Source organism: Fukomys damarensis, unplaced genomic scaffold, assembly GCF_012274545.1.
Source record: "Fukomys damarensis isolate Sample0158 unplaced genomic scaffold, DMR_v1.0_HiC HiC_scaffold_39, whole genome shotgun sequence".
Classification (NCBI taxonomy): domain Eukaryota; kingdom Metazoa; phylum Chordata; class Mammalia; order Rodentia; family Bathyergidae; genus Fukomys; species Fukomys damarensis.
The window spans coordinates 17,346,675-17,356,533 of record NW_022900951.1 but is presented as its reverse complement, the minus strand read 5'-3'; the positions used below and the strand labels follow the sequence as shown (position 1 = coordinate 17,356,533).

Genomic DNA, 9,859 nt, shown 5'->3' with positions numbered 1-9,859 from the left:
TGGCATTGGGGATCGAACTTGGGTCCCTGCGCTTGCAAGGCAGGCAGAGGAACCACTGAGCTAAATCCCTGGCCCTCACCTGTGCTATTTTTAAAGGCCTCACACGAAGTTAGGACCACACAGAATGATTTCCTTTATGATTATATTAAAAGTCAAATGAGTGCTGGGGATTTAGCTCAGTGGTTCTGCCGCCCCCTGAGTTTGATCCCCAGTAACCCCCCGCCAAAAGTTAACTTATAAGGGACTTTAAATACAACTGAACAATTCCTCCACTTGTATCACAGAACAAAAACTAATCATAGAAGTGAAATTCTTCGTATTCATCAATCTCAACCACACTAAAGAACTGGTGATCATACAATGGGGCCAGGGTCTTAGAGATAATTTTTAAAATCTGGTCTACTACAGATGCCAAAGGAAAGTCATCAACAGAAAGACATAAATGAAAATTACTGAAATGATATGATTGAAATCATGACCTTAGAATTAGATATTGATCCCTTAAAAGGCAGCCAGAGTACAATGATGAAGACCCTAGAACTGCCTCCCTGTTTACAACTTATTAGCTATATGGTCTTGAGCAAGTTTTAATGTTTCTTTATCTATACAACTGAGATTTTCTTTTAAAAACTACCTGTTTCACTGTATTATGATGAGGACTAAATGAAACATTAATATTTAGTGAGAGTTTATATTTTAAATATTGTTCTAAGCATTTACATGTATTAATTGACACATGTAATTCATTAACTCCCTAAGAGGATATTGCTATTATCTCTGTGGCACAGATGTGGAAATAGAGAAAGGAAGGTGTTAAAGTTTTTTTTTTATCATAAAACTTTTAAGTGACAAAATCAAGTTATATCATGTAATTTTGCTTCAGTTGCTTCTTGCTTAACTATTGTGCTTGGACCATTGTCTGGTATGTAGCAGATATTTTAATGCTTGCAAGGCCAAATTTTGAGATAATACCAGAGCCTAAAATTTTCACTTCAAAATAATAATCATCTAAGAATGATGAGCTCAGTATCAAAATAGAGAAGGAATACCAGTTCCAAATGTATACTTTCTATGATGAGCAAGGAGTGGCATGATATTTTCAACTTACATTAAAATACTTCCTTAAAATAAGCTGGTGTGAATTAAAATTTGGAACAAATGGCTTCACCAGTATTTGCATTTCTAATAGAAAAATAGAGCAAGCCAGGAATCAGAACTGCATATGAGAAAATTTCCATTCTCTTTGCTTGCTGTTTGCTGAGCAGGAAACGGAGATATAGTCACTTATGGTGGGTCTCCAAGCATATGAAAGATCACCCATTAGAGGGCATGCTAATTTCTAGGCTCAAAAACAGTAACAGTGTTGACACAGCAGTGGCTTTACTAAGATGTAGGTTATTAAGAAGATGCTTTCATTTTGCTTTAGACTTTAAATTCAAACTGATGAGTGAAACAGTTCATTATAATTGGATGATCTGGAAAACTCAGACACTAAATACTTTCTTAGGTAAATAAGGACCAGAAATTAGGGATCTAGGAGCAGTATTTCATGTATAGTCAAGAAATTTGAAGGTGCCATGTATGGTTTTATGGAAGTAAGAACTGTGGTGTACCAGTTATGAATTAATTCACAGCTCCAAATTTACACTTTAGTGATTGCTCTATGACAAAGTACTGGACTCTAAGCCTTTTATTTCTTTACAGTAACTATAATGCTGTTTTTGTCAGCAGAGGGCACTGGAGGGACACTGCAGGGGGAAGGAAACTTCCAGCTGCTTTTTATATTTTCTTCTGCCTACTTAAAGTCCCTCAGTGGTCCACATGTATGAGGGACATCAGATGATGCTCTGTGCCAGCCATATCCTTTCAGACCTTCAGTGACTGTGGAGGCTAAGTCTGGGCATAGTGACCATCATGCTAAAGTTTTCTTACATGCTCTCCAAGCATTTTACATACAGCAGCACACCAACTCTTGCCATGAATACTCCCATCGGCAACACTTAGCTCTATTTAGAAGACTCTTTGAGAGTTGCCTGGCAAATAGACCATGTTCGGACTAGGCAAAACAATGAAGCTGTACCTACCCTTTCTAAACCTTGGGCAGGATATTCTGTCTCTAAGGTATCTTTCCCTAGATATTCTTTTTTAGGCCTAGGACATGATATAAAGTTTAATTTATATCTTTGCTAGTACTCTCTTATCATAGATTAAGAATTATTTATATCGAATTTTCTTTAAATTATAATTTCTGTCTTCAAACTGATTTAATTACCTTGAAGAAATTTTTACATTTACTATAACTTATCTTTACCTTTAAAAAGCCCATCATATTCAGTGAAAGCAGTCCTAAGAGAAAAGTTTATACCTGTGAATGCCCTTATCAGAAAAACAGAGAGAGCCCAAATAATTGAATAATGCACCTCAAGGTGCAGCAAAACAAAAAAAATCCAAATCCAAAGCGAGTACACAGAAGGGAATCTTGAAGATCAGAGAAGAAATTAGTGAAATTACAACTATAAAAGGTACTAAAAATCAGTGAATCAAAGAGCTGGTTCTTTGAAAGAATAATCAAAATAAACAAATCCTTAGCCAAACCTATCAAGAGTTTTTTTTTTTGTAAAGAAAACACCCGTATCAATGCAATTAGAAATGAAAAAGGCAAATCATAACAGGAACTGCTGAATTCATAAGATTACTAGTAACTACTTTGAAAATCTATACAGAAATAAGTTGGAAAATCTAGAAGAAATGGACACATACAAATTACCAAAACTAAACCAAGGAGATATCAAAACCCAGAACAAATCAGTTAACAGGTAATGAAAATGAGGCAGTAATTTAAAAAAAATTGTCAAATAAGAAAGCTCAAGATCTTCAGGAAAGATTAAATGTCAATTATTTTAAAACTCCTAAATGAAACTGAAAGGAAAGGAGTACTGCCAAATTCATTCCTGGAAATAGTATTACCTTGATTCCAAAACAAAACAAGGATACAACTAAGAAAGAAAACTAAAGGTCAATCTCTTTAATGAACATAGATGTAAAAATCCTCAACAATATACTGCCAATCAGAATACAACAAATTATGTATGACAAAACAGGTCATACATGATGACCAAGCAGGTTTCACTCCAGGATACCAGGATAGGATAGATCAACACATGTAAATTGATAAATGTAATATATAACATAAAGAGAGGCAAGGACAAAAAGTACATGACTATTTCAATAGACATAGAAAGGGCCTTTGATAAAAAATCCATTGCATATTCATAATAAAAGCCATGAAGAAAATAGGTATCAAAGGTTGTTATCTTAATCTGATAGAAGTCATTTATGAGAAACCCACTGCCAACATATTAAATGGGGAAAACTGAAAACTTTCCCTCTTAAATCAAGAACAAGACAAGGATGTCCACTCTTACTACTCCTGTTCAATATAATCCTTGAAATATTAGCCTGAGCCATCAGGTAAGTGAAAGAAATAAAAGATATATATAGGAAAGGACGAAGTCAAAGTATCATTATTTGCAGATAACATGATCCTTTCAAGACTAAAAACTTCTACCAAGACACAAAATTTTGTAACAAAATAGTAAGAGAGTAACAGTAGTTAGTATACTGTGTTGTAGCCTTGAAAGTAATTACTCGGAGTACAAGAGATAAACAAAAATTCTCTTACAAAGAACAGATAGTAGTGTAAAACTTTTTCAATGAACTAAGTAACTAGTAGTATAAGTGAAACAAATCAGCATGTATGTATGTATGTATGTATGTATGTATATACATAGATACAGATATATAAATATTTTTGAAGCAACAAAATAGGTAATTTGGGAAATAATTTGAACTATTTTACTATTATATATCTATCATCTATTTTGCTTGGTGTGTGTATATTGTGAATATCTCATGTAAGAGAAACTATGTGATATTTAAGCTTGCATGTCTGACTTGTTTGATTTAAAACAATGGTTTTAAATTGCATCCATTTACCTACAAATGGCTCAAGTTTATCTTTCTTTATGGCAGAGTAGTACTCCACTGTGTATAAATACTACATGTACCAACCTTCTATAAGGAAGGTAATAATTGTGTACTACACATATCAATAAAAAATGAAAATTGAAAAAAAACACTGAGATCAAACCTGACTCTAGAAAAATAGTTATGATGAAGAATTCAAAAACAACAAATACTGGTGAGGCTACATGGAAGAACAAATGCTTCTACATTGTTGGGAATGTAAACTAGTATAATCACTATGAAAATCAGTATGGAAATTCCTCAAATAGCTAAAGCTAGAAATGCCATTCAGCCAACCTATTTCCTTTGTAGGTATCTTCCCCAAAGAGTTAAAGCCACCATATTACAGTGCTACATGCATATTCATGTTTATAGGAGCACAACTCATAATATCTAAGTCTTGGAAGTAAACTCTATGGCTATTAACAGATGAATCAAGAAGATATGGAGCACTACTCTGCAAAAAAGGATATATTTGTCATTTGCAAGAAAGTATATATAATTTGAGATTGTAATGACAAGTGAAATAAATTAGGCACAGCTTAAATATCAGTTTCTCTTACAGGAGAAATTCAAAGTATAAATAATTTAAAGAAAACAATAAAAGAGAAAATAGGAAGCAGGAAGATCTTTTGCAAATGATAAGCTGATCTAGAGATGGAGGCGAAGGGGGAGTTTCAGAAGAGGAAGTAAAAAATTTAGATGTGTTACATACATGTATCAACTCCCCATGTTCATCCATATGTACTGCAAACATTTTAAAAAAAGAATTCAAGTTCAACAAAGAGATCTGGATACATATCTATTTTTTAGAGAAAATGATTAGTTCAACACAATGGATTCAACATGTAATGAACTCACAGTTATTTTATCTTGATGCTATAAGAATTAACCAGAGCTTCCCAGGCTGCTTCCTTCTAAGGAACCACTAGGGATAAATAAGACTTGCATAGATTTTAAGGAATACAGGATGGAAGCAGAGAGAACCTTGTTATATACAGGCGTGTTCTCTTTCATTCGCATCCTCCTTTCTCTCTTCTGATACATTCAATAAAGTTAATGTAAAAAATCCAATGTCAAAAAAAATCCAATGTCTTTGATAAAATATTGAGTGGTCTCAAATAAACTTAGTGTTTCAACTGATCTGTGGTGTTATGGAGCCATATTGTGTTCTCATGAAACTGTATGTCACCAAGATTTATGGACTTTATAGAAATCATAGACTCCAATCCCCAACTTACTCAGAGAGGCTAACTTAGCTTGTTTACAACTAGTTAATTGTCAGAATGGAGTAAGGACACCAAATCTCTTTTAACTCTCAGACTAGTTGTCCTTTGCACTCCATTACTCTACATCACTTTACTCCCTAACAAAAGCACTCTTTGAGGACAAGGACAGCAACTTCAGAGTTAGCCAGAATAAAAAAATGTTTTGCCATACATAATGTGCTCAGAAAATGTAATTTTACCAGGCACACTCAGATAATCATACTGCCTTACATACTGTCTTTCTCAATCATAAGAAACATTAAAACCCTATTATCTTCATCATTCATGTAGATCATATTCCCTTTAGTATATATTTGTTCTCTTTTTGTCCCAGGAAAGGAAATATTTTTCTATCTCTAATGTTATACCTGGATTTCTCCTTTCTCTTGTCCTTAATGGACACTGGTTGTGGAGAAGTTACAGTTAAAATAATTTACAATTCAATTAGCCACTTAAATGTCAAAACCTGAAGATAATCTAGTACTTGGGAATCCAATACCTATTTCAGTTATAGTGTTAGTGGTTTTTTTAGGTTGATGACAAAGACAGTGAAGAGGGCAGACAGGAAAAATTCCATTAGCTGAAAAAGTAAAACATATTAATACTTTCAATCTACAAAATACAATATATCTAGATGTCCCTCCAAAACCTCATACACTCATAGATGGGGCTCTGGAGAGGTTTTTGTATCATGGGGTATAATACTCACCAGAAGATTAGGCAACTGATGAGTTTATAGCCAAATGTGATCTTTACAAAGTGAAGCCTGGTCAAAGGAGGTAGGTCACTGAAGGCGTGGCCTTGAAGGATGTATCTTCCTCCTTCCTCCCTTGATCTCTGTTTGCTTCCTGGTTGCTATCCCATAAGCAAGCCTCCTCTGTGATGCCTCTCTGATATTTCTCTGCCTTGGAGACAGCCTTCTAAGGATTGAAACCTCTATAATCTGTGGGCCAAAATAAACCTTTCCTCCTTTAAGTTGTGGATGTCAGGTATTATGTTCCAGCAATGAAAAGGTAATCAGGACAATGTTTTAATGAGGATGAGCAGAATTTATATGTTTAAATGCTATGGTTATAACAAAAATGTCAATCATACCAAAAACAATAAAATTCAATTCAAATTTGTACCAAGATCACAGATTTAATAAAAGAACCCATGCCATAATTACCAAAAACTGCCTTTTCAGAGCATCTTGCCTTCTGAAGAAATATACAAAATTATTTTTATGAATTTTAAAGTCAGAATGTTAATGTTTTAAGAAATCTCTAAAAAATACATATCAATACAATCACCTTTATGTCATTATGGGGCATGCTATTACCCTAACAATTATAAATAATATCACAGTTTTGGACAATTTGATGTAGAAAACTTTGTTTATATAAATTAAATAGTATAGATGTTAGAGCAAAGACTAAAATGAGTTCTTTAAGTTTTCCTCCAGGACCTTCTTATATGTAACTGTTGACTCTCTGAAGTTTAAGCTATTTCTAGTCTGAATAGCAGAGAAGGCACAATAATCTCAGTCCAGATGGAGTTTAGGAGTACACAATTTGTAAATTTAAGGAAACATAAAAAATTACATAGACTATCTACAAGATAAATCAAATACTCAACATGCCAAAATAAACCTAACTTAGTATCAAGAGTAAATAAATGAAGGAAATACCTTGGAGAGGAAATAGAGAGGAAAGAGCACATTCTCAAAATGTAAAGCACTGTAGAACTAAAGGTCATCTTAATACTAAAATTATAAAATAGGTATTTATTGTATTTATTCTTTCCATTATCTTTACAAAGTGATAAGGTAAAATAGCAAAAGGCAATCACATAGAAGACAACAATGTTGGTTAATGTCAAAGGTGTAATTTGGCTCAGAACAGTCTGATTTAAACAGCATGGCTTCAATGATTATATCTGGCCTGGGATTTCCACGAGTTTATCAAAGCTGACAAGGGCTCCAGGCTCACGAATGAGAGGAATAAGGCTGCAACAAGCAGAATAAGTCAGCTGAAGCCCAAGGTCTGAAATGGCTTCTCTGGAGTGCTTCTCTCTCCAGATGCAAAGGCTGCAGTAAAAGCTGGGACTGAGGAGAGTACAGAACTGAAGAGAACTCCAGATTCTCTGTAACTGATTTACTATATAAAATAAAAGTCTGCGCAGAATAAAACAGATGGTTCCCAATAAGCCAAGGAATATGTAATTTGGAACAAAGCCTCACTGAGGGAGATATCAAATCAACAAAAGTACAATATAATATTTATCTTTAGTCAATAATCACTGAGACACATAGTGCACTGATTGTATTGCTTTTGTCCTTTATGGATATACTCTGTTGTCTGTTCCATTACATTTAATGGCAATTTCCAACCCAAGCTGTTCAGTCTCTTTTTATTCATTCTCACATTTCATATTAACAGATATCCTGCCCAACACTGCAACCAACTTCTCTTCCCATGACACGTTTTGGTATTCACAGTCCTTTATTATCTAATCTTAACCACTGATAACTCTCTGTATCTTTAAAAATGAGAAAAGTGAACACAAAAATTTAGCATAAGCATTGTCGTATTTTACTATGTGTGATATAAATTTTTCCCTTAAAATTCATAATTATACATATACAAGAATATACTTTTTCTACTTTTGCATTAAAAAGGATTGTAAACTAAACAGAAGAAAATTGGAAAGATATTGGAAACTATTAAAAAATCAGTTCTTATCTTACCAAGCAAACAACAATAAATGTTAAATTACAGAATATTTCAGGCCAGGGATTTAGCTCAGTGATTCCGCTGCCTACCTTCCAAGTACAAAGTCCCGAGTTCGATCCCTGGTACCAGAAAAAACTTACAGAATATTCTTCTCTTTTTAAATTTTCAACATTTAAGATTCATTCTGTATTTATAATGCTTTACTCAACACTATCATCAGAATCTTTCCTTTAACATTGGCATAAAGATATTTCAGGTATATTAAAATATATTTATTCAACAATCCCAGATAGTAACTGGGAATAGTAAATATTATATACTGTAAATGTACCACAGTTTATTGAAGTATTACCTTAATATTTCCTATTTTATTACTATATAATGCCTTTATAAATACTTTCCATAGAAATATTATTGTCCTGCAGTTTATTTTATATCCTCATCTTTATTTTTTAAATTCTACATTCTGAAGAGTATAATATGCAGTCTAGAGCTAGATTGCTAGAGCTCAAATATGATTTTAAATCCCTTCTAATTATGTCACTTCATGAAGGTTACCTAAACTGTTTCAGTTTACTCATCTGTAAAATGAAGATGATAGTAATAATATTAATTCATGAATTTTTTTGTTTTGTTCGTGAGCGTGAGCGCGCGCATGTGTGTGGTACTGGGGAGCAAACCTAGGAACTTGGGCATCTTAGGCAAGCTTGTTTCGGAGATATGATTAAGTTGCCCAAGCTGACTTCAAACTTTCCATCTTCCTGCCTCAGGCTCTCAAGTAGCTGGGATAAAAGGTGAGCATCACCACAATTAGCCATTTTTAGGTTTACATGATGGCTAAATGTGTGTGTGTGTATATAGCACTTAAAACAGTACCAGAGTCATACAATAAATACTATGAGAGTATTAGAATTAATGTTTTTGAGTCTTGAAATCACCTAAAACTTGCATTTCAAATAGTTGTATGAATATATATGCTTAGTAATAAATTAGTCCATTCTATTTTCATCAAGGTTCTCATCATTTGCACATGTTTTAATAAACATGTGTATGCACATTTTTGTTTATGAATTCATAGGTAAATATTTATATTTCATTACTGTTTTACAGAAGTCCTTATTATCTGAGGGTAACTGCCACTGGGAGGTACTGGTAGCCTTTGTGATTTAAATACAGGAATTCAGAGCTTTTTCCTTAAAACATGTAAAAATCTATGATAGGTGCATTATTTTAATTTATTACCATTAAACTTTATTGTTAAAATAGTAGCTAGCACTCATGTATAGTTTGTTCCTTTCCATCTCATTTGGTTTTGATGTTTACTTTTAATGCTTCATTACTCAGTACTTTATACTATTCTGAAATTCAGCATTTATTTTTGCTTTTTTGGGTAATTTTATCAAACATATTTTTCAAAAAGTTACTTTAGTGACCTTGCTGACATAAAAATTTCTTTTTTGTTGCTTTGAAAAATGAATGATAATTAGACATAAATATCTATGGTCTTTGTTTTTCAAAGATTTGTAGATTTTGATCCACTGACATCTGGTAGTTAAGAGTTACAAAGTAAAGATCTGACTATGATCTAATTTTGTTTTTCTGTAAGTCAGTACCTCTGTTTCTCTATTCCCTTTGGCTAGATGATTGCTAGCTTGATTTTTGCTTTCAGAATTATAAAATGCTACCAGAATATATCTTAAAATTATAATCTTTCCAATACATTTTCTAACTTTGATGAGTATTCTAAAGTTCTGTTCCTAAATTATTCTACTATATCCTTTGTTTTCCTTCTGCTTTCTTCCTCAAAAAGTTATTATTAGTTGATGGTGGGTTAACCATAATCTATCATCT

The 9,859-nt window shown here is 33.0% G+C and overlaps 1 protein-coding gene across 3 annotated transcripts in view; it reads right to left on the bottom strand.

Moving 5' to 3' along the window:
- Cnksr2 (connector enhancer of kinase suppressor of Ras 2) overlaps positions 1–9,859 on the bottom strand; it is a 263,447-nt gene that overhangs the window by 145,181 nt on the left and 108,407 nt on the right. The gene's annotated exons all lie outside the window — the stretch shown is intronic.